Source organism: Podarcis tiliguerta (genome assembly GCF_965153285.1).
Source record: "Podarcis tiliguerta genome assembly, chromosome: 6".
Lineage (NCBI taxonomy): Eukaryota > Metazoa > Chordata > Lepidosauria > Squamata > Lacertidae > Podarcis > Podarcis tiliguerta.
This window is the reverse complement of record NC_139539.1, coordinates 62,870,313-62,878,752: the sequence shown is the minus strand read 5'-3', so window position 1 is coordinate 62,878,752 and position 8,440 is coordinate 62,870,313. Positions and strand designations below refer to the sequence as shown.

Here is an 8,440-nt window from a genome sequence, read left to right as displayed (position 1 = left end):
AATTGTGAATAAATTCTGTCTTGATTTCTATAAGAATAGTAGGGGTGGAAGACCTGAATTCATCATCCATGTACATGTTTTGTAGTTGGGTCTTGTATATACCGAGATGGTGGGGAATTCTCATTAGTGTCAGAATGATTGCAGCTAATACAAAGGCAGCCTTCCTTTCAAGTGGCAGTCTTCTTTATCAGTAAAACAATGGGAGAGTTTAATAATAAAAAGAAATAGGCAACTTTCTCTTCTTGTGATACACATTTTTCCCTTTTTATTAGGTCTGAGATTGAAAAGGGCTATTGTTAAGGAATACCGGCTTACCGCAGTGGGCTGTGAGATGAGATAAGAGTGAAATACTGAACACCCACACCCACAAACAGAATGTGTGAAAAATTGAAATGATAAGCTTTTTGAAGTAGGTTGCTCTTAAAGTGATTGAGGTAGAGCACTGTATCATGTCTGTTAGGAAAGCTGAGGAAAATCGTGGTGTAATCAATTAAAATTGGTGCCAATATGCCTAGATAGAGCTGTCTCAAAATGAAATTACATATATCTATACACACACACACACACAGAGAGAGAGAGAGAGAGAGAGAGTTTATTGTGTCAAGGTTATGTGACTTGGCAATCAGTCTGTGAAATAGCCATAAAACATATCAATCCCAGCTGGCCTAAAAGTACAGGTTCTGTGCCCAAACATGAACCCATCTTTATTAGGTATAAGAAAGTCAGAGAAGTTTTTACAGGCGCTCATTCTGTCCTCTATGGTATGTACCTATACAACCTTCTCTATGGATTGAATAGGGCTAAAGTTCCTCCATAGAATGGTGAGGTTTGACTAGCTCTGCATCCACACAGCTGTTTATTCCATTTCCCACTTACAATGTGGAAATTAACAATTAGAGAAACTTTGGGGATATGGAATAAACTGCTGTGTGAATGCCACTTCGATTGCATTTTGATCTCTTTTAACTCTGCCAGTCTCTTTTCCATCCCCCTACCATTCTATACATTCCATAATAAATCTGTTCTTGACATTAAATAGTCACCATGGGATGCTTGAAATCTCATACATCCACAAGAATAGAAGCTGCATGTTTAGTCTACTGGAAATATTATTTTTTCCAGCTTTGAAATAAGGCACAGTTGTTACCCTTAAAGGTTCGAGATACAGAAGAGCTACTAGAGGCCCTTTTAAATACTGCATGACCTTTTAAATTTTCTACTCTGTTGGGCGCTCAGACTGCAAATCCACAGACCACGTTGACGGAAATAATCCCAGTGATGTTCCATTGACCTCTGAGAAACTGCTCTACCATTCTTCTGAAGCGACTTGCTTATAGATTGCAGCTGCAGCCTTCAAGCCATGAACCATTTTCACTAGCAGGTAATGCGGGGTCCCTTCAACTGTGCAATTCTATGAGTCAGTGATTCTGTGTTCAGTCCCACTGAAGTCAATGGGGCTTAGCCAGTTTAAGGGCAATTTCCCTGGCTCCGATTGTTTGCACATCACATTATTTGTGCGTAATTCTGATATTTAGCAGAATTTTCTGGAAACCACTGGGATTTGTTCTGTTAAAAATGGTTTTGAGAAAGCTGACAAAATGCAAGACACTTGTTTTGTAGTGGTTGTTGGATTTGCACTGAATATATTTGTGGTAAAGGATACAGTCTAGAAAACACTGCAGTTGCCTTTAGCTTCCATCATTTCTGATGGAACCCACATAAGAACTCCACAGATGATCCACTGAAATGAATAAAATGAATGCTAGCTAGCTCAGCAGGACACCTCATTTTGAGACTCTTTGCCCCCATCCTCAAAATCCCTTTCATCAAAGCATCCCTCAAGGTGTCCTCCTGAGATGCTGGTGATGGGCATTAGTATTTTTTTTTATTTCTCTATCTTAAAAAAGAAAAATTTTGTATTGTGACATGGATTCTGGGAGGCTCATCAAATTCCACCCCATCCATTTGTGTGCCTCAAGCTATTGTGTTGCACACAATTCTTGGTTTGTTTTTACCAATAAATAAATAAGTAAGTAATGATTTACTCCTCTTTGTTCTGTGCACTAGCAGAAAAGTTCTCTCACCAAATAATACATATAATATGGTTGTTAAGGGAGAGCTCCTCTCTTGACATAAAATACATGAGGTACAAAAGTTTATTCCATTCCCAAATATCTCTCAGCAGATATTGGCATGGAGTGACTTTTCTTCAAGTTTTCCTTCATGTGTATCCCGAGGTAGCTGAGTTGAAAAGACACTCCCCACCGTAGACATGTTCATAATCAAACAGTCCCTTTTGGAAGCTGCACTCACTGGGTCCAGATTCTTAAATCTGACTATTCCTGGATGCATATACAACCTATGTTTGTTGTTTGCTTACTTCTCTGTTACTCCCTCTGTCTGCTTAGCTCCTATGCTTTTTTCATAACCCACACATTACAACTTGCTCTGCTTTCTTTCTAAGCTCCTTCTGTCTCCCAGCTCTGTATGCAGTCGAACTCTTCCTTCTCAGTAACTTGCTGTTTATGATACATTCTCTCTCTTTCCTATTCCCAAGAAATGGAGAACCTCTGGGCAGAACACTCACATGGCCAATGCCCAGGGATTATGGAAGTTGCAGTCTAAAACATTTAGAACTTGTCCCTTTGGGTAACTTTGGTAGCCTAAGTGAACTTATGTACAGGTCAGGCCACAGACTCCCAGGGTGCCCTTTGGTCAATGCTTACTGTCACCAGTCGGCTGACAGCTTGGGTCAGTGCACTAAGGAGAAAGGAGCTGGTTCATGAAACCAAAAAGGTCGCCAATGTACTGTAACCAGTATTTTTGTTGTTGTTGTTGTTCTGAAGTAAATAATGAACCTGATACACACAAGAAAGAAAATCTGCACAGAAATGTTCCTTTCCCTTTCCCTTTCCCTTTCCCTCCCTCCCTCCTTTCTTCCTTTCTTCACCTCACTATAGACTCTTCTTTCTTTCTTTCTTTCTTTCTTTCTTTCTTTCTTTCTTTCTTTCTTTCATCCATCACCTCTGTAATGGTTCTAGGGATTGCTCGTGTGTAAGCAGGTGCCTATCTCCCCGGCTGGGTGCACACACCTGGCTGGGTTGCCTGAGTGAACCTTTTCTGTCCGGGCAGCCACTCGCCCGTGACCGTCTCAATCGCTGGCAGAATCCATCAGTGGGCGTTTCTTAAACTTCTTCCAGCAAAGAAGCTCTTTGACGCCTATCCTCTCTGCGCGGAAGCCTTCTGCGCAGGGAGGGCATGGGCAATGGAGGACCCCTACTCTCCCCGCTGGTCCCCGGCAAGGAGTCATGGGACCGCCTCGCCACTTCCCCCAGCTGCCCCCCTTCTCCCCTGGTGCTACGCTGATTCTCTTCCCCAGAAGATGGGCTGCTCCTCCCGATCCCTGGACGCTCTCTGGAATCCCTCTGGCTTTCGCTCTCCCCCTCCAGTACTGATGGCAGTTCCCTGACAACCTCAATATAGGCTCTCATTTATTTCTGCCAAGTGAGCTTTAGGAGCTGCCACCTACTAATTATGTTGAACTCGCCACTGTATGATGTGTTTTCTTCCCAAACCTTTCATTATACCTGTCATGTGAACTTTAAACACTTGGCATATCATAAAGCTACAGTTATAAAAACACAGGAAAGATTAATAATCATATTACTTATTGTCAAATGAACTGTTAGGAAAGATAAACTGATATACAGGCAGGCCAAATGGAAAATGCTAGTTTATTGGAAGCTGATGGCTAAAACAGGAGTTGCCAACCTTTTGGGGCTGGGAGCACATTTACAAACCAAAGAATCTCTTCTGGGCCCCACACATACCTCCCAACCAAGAACACACCACAGTCGATTCCATTGGCTATAGAAGAGTGCTTCTTTCAAGCCCAATGTCAGTGTGGAGGGTACAGGGGAGGAAAAGGACACCGTGGGCACTATAGAAGGCATCTGTGGACATTTGTGCACATTGGTGACCCCTGGTCTGAGATATCACTCTGCAAACCATGACTGTATTTCTTGATCCTCTATCAGGTATGTGTAGTAACATGTTATACCCTGACCAATAGGCTATACAGATTTTGTTGACATCATAGGCATCTCATTGATGTAAACAGCAAAACTCTGTTTCAGATAGAAATGATCTATCTGTGTCAGAAAAGTCATGTTGCCCCTCTTGCAAGTAGGATGTCTGCTCACCATGCACAAATCCAAGATGGCTGAATATTATTCAATATTCGAGCCCTCAGAAGGAATAAAAGACCAAGTACATTTCCAACATTGCATGAACTAAGAAGAGCACACATAACATTTCCCTCATAGCATCTATACTGGATCCAAATATAGTCATTGTGGATATAAGATTTTGTTTATCATAAGACACTCACTGAAAGTAGCAAAGCATGGGAGGTTTGTCTTGAAAACTTACAAGATTAATCATATTGGTCCCAAGGAATTTTGACAGCAATTATCTAGATACTACATCTGTTGAAACAGTGCTCATTCAACTCCTGTTCTGGAAGAGAATTATTGACAGACGTGTTGTGTTGTGTTGTGTTGTGTTGTGGCAACATCCATGATGCCCTCATTTGCATTGCTCTTGCTACTGATCTTTTACATACAGAGGATATATTGAAAGACTTTTAAGAAAGTGATACAAAGTAGAAGTTGAAAGGAAACCATTCAGCCTGTCAACCTGGTGTCTTGCCACACAGGATAGCTGCATCCAGATCTAGATGATCGCAGTTCTGGGCCTGACATTTCTTAATGTTATACATACTCCCATTATACTACCAGTGGAGGAGACTGTTACAGATTCCTATTGCCCCAAGCTGAACATATGTCTATGTGCTTCATTGCATATGAGCTATATATTATTAATATCCAACTTATATCCACATGCTGGATTTTTAAAAAGAGTGAGACTCATTATAACGTGAACAAGCAGGTTAGTGACAATTACATTGATTTTAGTAATGCAACTCTACTATGAAGGTTTTGTGTAGTTTTGTTTTTTGATGCTTTTCCCAATCTAGTGCCCTCTACATGTTTTGGACTACAACTCCCACCAGTCCCAGCTAACACAGCCATGCTGGCTGGGGCTCATGGAAGTTGTAGTCCAAATCATATTTCTAGAGAGCACCAGGATTGAGATGACTGGGGTAGACTACCTCAAGCAAAACACACTGACAGCTTCTGACAGTGAGCTATCTTGAGTTCTTGTTTGTTTTACCGTTCTATAAAAAAATAATCTGACACAGCTCTTGGTGTAATGGTGGTCAGGCTTTGCTGTCTACTTGTGCCACCATTTTGCATCTGGCTGTAGTTGGTGAATCTCCAGATCTATCCAGCCTGCATTCTGCATTTGCTCCTGACATAGACATTAAGGCCTGCTATTAAAATCAAACATGAGCTGAACACAATGTTAAACTTCCTTGCATTTTTCTGTGGGAAAGTTGAAGCTTGACTCCAGCTCATGATCCAGCACACAGCAATAAAACATTCCATTTAATTTATCACACTTCTGGTAAGGAGAATTACTTATTCATTTAGCACCTGATACTCCAAAAATGTAAGTATGCACTTGACTCCATTGGAAGCACTCATAGCTCAAAGTTAGATGCATATGCACGCATGACAATATCGGAAACTTACTTTCGGGGGGGAGGGATCCGTGTGGTTTCTAGACAGATAAGAAAATAAGCTATGAAGAAACTTTAATAAGAGTGTTACCCAAAGGGAGTATTTGAGTTCAGTGATTAATGGCAAGGATTCTGCTTAATTGCAACAGTAATTCTACTTAATTGGGACTTCTTCAGGCTATGGAGTGATCCTCAGCTGTTTTTCTTGAACTCTTACTTTTTTCTCTAATCTGATTCTCCATAGATATGCATGTAAATATCTGTTTATACTCTATATAGAACTTCTTCAAACAATCCAAGGTTTTAACGCAGCTTAACCATGCTGATGGAAGCAATGCTATAGTTTGCACCTGCAGTTTTCAAGACAGGAGACTGTGTAGTGCAAGTCTAGGCATACTTCGTCTCAGAAGTAGGTCTCACTGTTTTCAATGGCACTTACTCTCTAGTAAGTATATTTGGTATTTCAGTCTTAGGGCAGAAGCTAGAATCATTCAAATTCTGTTGTCGTTGGCTTCAATGGAAAATAGATGAACCTCTTTCTTAGTTGTGCTTTGTCTCTTTTCCCGATGAGAAAAAATACAATTGCTATTCTTCTGGCTTGTCTATTTCTCTTTATTAGCATTTTCTATGCTTCTCTCTATGTATCCCTTATCAAGGGTGCATTTGAATGGTAGTTTATTCCATCCCCCCAACATTTCATTGTCCATTTCAGTATTACATTTGAGCTTTCACATGACATAAAAGCCACTTCTGGAAATACAGGGGAATCTAGTGGAAGTTCAGTTCTAATTTCTGTGTTAATTTGTTCCAGAAACAATCCATTTGCAACCCTATAAACACAGGAAATCTTGGGAGCAAATGAGAAAATTTGGGATGTTCTACCAGCATACAGTTCTTTCCTGCCAATTTCCATGGGGAACAGAAGCACACATGTGTGAAAAGGTTGGGGAATAGCAACATGGATGTTTGGTGTTGTGCAACCCCACACCCACAGGTGTGAGTGAAATTTAATGTGGCATGCTATTGGTCAAAAAGGCACAGTTCTGCAACAGGTACTGCCCTCCTACAGGAACATTAGAACATTAGAAAATGAGACAGAAGAGCTAGCATTATAATCAGGAAAACCAAGGCAAAAATTCCCTGCATCTGAATGCACCCTAAGTCTGCATGCTCTTTAAGGAAAGGAGTGCTTATTCTAACTCTCTGGCTGTCAACTTCATGCCACATTCTTTGGAATAATTCCTGATATCCCCTTTCTAGTCATAGTTAGAAAAAGAAGCCCTTGAAATATTACATGCAGTAATATTTGTTGTGCTGCTTCCTCTGCAGCCATAAGTGCCATAATCTGCTTGAGAAGACCTTTTGTTTCTCTCTCTCTCTCTCTCTATAACTAGCCTGTGTTTTCAAATCTAAGCAACAGAGATCAAACATCAAAAAGATGGTGGAGTTTATCCAAACAGAACTAAGCCTTCTGGGGCTGCCAGCCACCCTGCCCAGAAGCCCCTGGTAGATGAGCTGCCACTGGGCTGTGTGCCACAGTAGCTGCAATTTAATATCACTCATCAGTGAAAAACACCAGACTACACACCCGAATAGAGCCCTCAGAACAAGCGGGGGGGGGGGGGGGGTTGGCCAAAGAGGATAGGAAAGCAGCTTACACCAGCACCAATCGCAACATTATTTCGACAAGATAAAGCACCAGAGCACTAAAACTGAAACCGTTGCTTCATTATTCAGCCAGAGACAAAGGGATGGAGAGAGGAGAGAGAAAGTGGGGGAGAGAGATATAGCGAAAGCAATTTCTGTACCTTCGGCGAGTCGGCAACAAAAAAAACCAAAGGCACTTCCTCTCTTGATGTTGTACTAGAGCGACGAGCCAGCATGACTGTCCCCAAGGAGCCATGACTAATGACACTGAAAAGGATCAGTTTCCCCCATTCAATACTGTAAACTTTTCTTTCTCTTTCTTTTTAACAGAAATGCTAGTCAGATGCCAAGAAAAGATGCTTCTCATCATGGGTGCCTTTTTTGTTAGAGAAAGAGGAGAGAGAACAGAACTTTGCTAAGTGATCATTATGTTCCACTGATGTATAAATAAAGGGAGAAGTAAATACAAAGAGTGGAATTTGCACAGAAATGGACTTTTGTGGACTGGGACAGGCTAGATTTATGATAGTTTCATGTTTGTTCATCCTTGATGCTTTTTGTTTTCCTTCATAGAGGCTAGGGAAAAAAGCCAGCTACCATTCCACTATATAAGAGATTACTATTTGCCATATACATCGTATTATCCAAATACCTTGGTTTAGTTGCTCTTAGAACTTATGATGATCAGAAATCTATTGGTAGGTGGCTCCATTACATCAATCCCTGGCTTTGTCCTATATACAGTGCAACTCTCTTGGCCAATTATCTGGCTAAAAATGATGCTACTATCTTGCAGTGCTCCATCAAGGCGCTATAATGTTTGAATGTTGCTTATAATATGGATCAAGCTGGTTAGAAGAGCTTCTGTGCTAGTGGCCACCAGGAAATTTTGCTGCTGCTTGAGGATTCTGCATAAATTTAGACTGCTCCAACTGACTGGCCACTGTTATAAACTGAATGCTGGAGTAGGTAGATATTTGGCCAAATCCACAAAATTCTACTCATGCTTACTCATGGACTTTTCCTGATGTACTACATAGCATTAGAGACCAAAGGGTTTGTGGAATGACAAACCTAGACAGCATTTTAAAAAGTAGAGACATCACCTTGCCAACAAAGGTCCGTATAGTAAAAGCTATGGTTTTCCCA

The 8,440-nt window shown here is 41.1% G+C and overlaps 1 long non-coding RNA gene across 1 annotated transcript; it reads left to right on the top strand.

The window, feature by feature from the left end:
- The first annotated feature begins 281 nt into the window (after nt 1-281).
- On the top strand, nt 282-6,944 carry LOC310679466. Its single transcript, XR_014512281.1, has 4 exons — nt 282-409; nt 1,237-1,381; nt 5,924-6,089; nt 6,456-6,944. It is a non-coding gene; the product is annotated as an uncharacterized lncRNA (long non-coding RNA).
- The last annotated feature ends 1,496 nt before the right edge of the window (nt 6,945-8,440 follow it).